Source organism: Bufo bufo, chromosome 6 (assembly GCF_905171765.1).
Source record: "Bufo bufo chromosome 6, aBufBuf1.1, whole genome shotgun sequence".
Lineage (NCBI taxonomy): Eukaryota > Metazoa > Chordata > Amphibia > Anura > Bufonidae > Bufo > Bufo bufo.
In genome coordinates this window covers 171,873,084-171,874,369 of record NC_053394.1, presented here as the reverse complement: position 1 = coordinate 171,874,369, position 1,286 = coordinate 171,873,084, and the positions used below count along the sequence as shown (strand labels likewise).

The 1,286-nt window shown below is 45.8% G+C and overlaps 1 pseudogene; it reads left to right on the top strand.

Annotated features, from left to right (window-relative positions):
* Window positions 1-384: 384 nt before the first annotated feature.
* LOC121006662 lies at window positions 385-560 on the top strand (annotated as a pseudogene).
* Window positions 561-1,286: the final 726 nt, after the last annotated feature.

Below are 1,286 nucleotides of genomic sequence, written 5' to 3'. Positions count from 1 at the left end.
CAAGGGTCCCTGAAAGGTGACAACAAGCCCCCTGGGACGCCTGCTGTGGTTGGTCTTCCACCTCCTCAAAGCCACCTTCCTCCTCTGACTCCTCTTCTTCAGACTCCTCTCTCTGCATTGCCGCAGGTCCAGCAATCGACGACAAGGCTGCTTCTGGTGGTGATGGTGACCACAACTCTTCCTCTTCATGCTCATCTACGGCCTGATCCAGCACTCTTCGCAAGGCACGCTCCAGAAAAAACGCATATGGGATGAGGTCGATGATGTTGCCTCGGGTTTGACTGACCAGGTTTGTCACCTCCGCAAAAGGACGCATGAGCCTACAGATATTGTGCATGAGCGTTCAGTAACGCAGCCAAAAAATACCCAGATCCGCAGAGGCTGTCCTCTTTTTTTTTAATTAAAAAAAATCTGTTCTTAACAGTTTAATCTCTGTTTTGTCCCCTATCAGGGGCCGGTGTATGGAATAGATTTTAGGAACCGGGAGATGGAAAAAGATGCTTGGTCGGTCCTCTTACTTCCAATTTGGGGCACTGCTCGTACGCCTTGCAATATACTGTGCCACCAGATATGAGTGCTGTGTTAAGTAGTACTATTCCTATCATTTTAATCCCTGTTACGTCCCCTATCAAGGGACGTGTATGGAATAGATTTTAGACAACCGCAAAGAGTTGTCAATAGTTGATACACTCATGACAAATTTTATTCCTCTATCCGTCAATCTTGGTGTAGTGATGACTCGTGCGAACGTTTGGGAGATTGCAGGCGATGGGGGGTTTTCAAAGTCTATGGTCGTGCTGAGGTAGTTCAGTGACAGTTAAGTGACCCAGAAAACAATGATTCTGCAGTGTGGGCCCATTGTTGGCCTAGTAGGCTTTAATGATCACCTTAGATGATCACAAAGAAAATTAATGTTTTTTCTATGCAAAATTATCCAGCCGATCGCTTTTGGTCTGTTCACAATGAAGCAACGACCTTATCATCTGGGGTGTGCCAACATTGCCATTGCCAACACACTCATAGAGGTGGTCGCTTCATTGTGATACGCAAGCCCCTTCACCACAACAAGGTAACGATCACAAAGGGGAATTGACACATGTATGTGCCTTTTTTTTTTGTTTTGTTTTTGCAGCCACAGTGCAGCACCAGAGGCCAGAAAAATTAGGCATGTACACATGCCAGAAAAATTAGGTATTGTTGCAGCCGCTGCTACAGTTGAAAAAAATTTATGTTTTCCAGGCAGAAAGTGCACTAAAACATTGCGGCTTGAACCCTAGTTGGTGGCA